Raw genomic sequence first — 277 nt, 5'->3', positions numbered from 1 at the left:
TCGGCCTGGAGGTGCATCTGTCCTGGACATCAGCCGTGCGGCTCATGGAATCATCAGATATAAGTTGAGTTGGCGTCACAGTGATTACAGCTGGTCCAGTTATTTTATTCTAGTGTACAGTCTCTTTGCGTAAGCTTGAATGATTTTCTCTCTGGCACCAAACTTTGTTGGCCATCTAAAGTCACTTTTCACGACAGGGGTGTTTTAGAATCTATGGTTGTTTTCTGATGCCATAATTTACCCCACTGTAAATTTTCTAAAATTTGTACCAAAATAT

Source organism: Frankliniella occidentalis, unplaced genomic scaffold, assembly GCF_000697945.3.
Source record: "Frankliniella occidentalis isolate FOCC.00 unplaced genomic scaffold, Focc_3.1 Scaffold88, whole genome shotgun sequence".
Taxonomy (NCBI): Eukaryota; Metazoa; Arthropoda; class Insecta; order Thysanoptera; family Thripidae; genus Frankliniella; species Frankliniella occidentalis.
Note: the sequence above shows the minus strand (reverse complement) of the source record.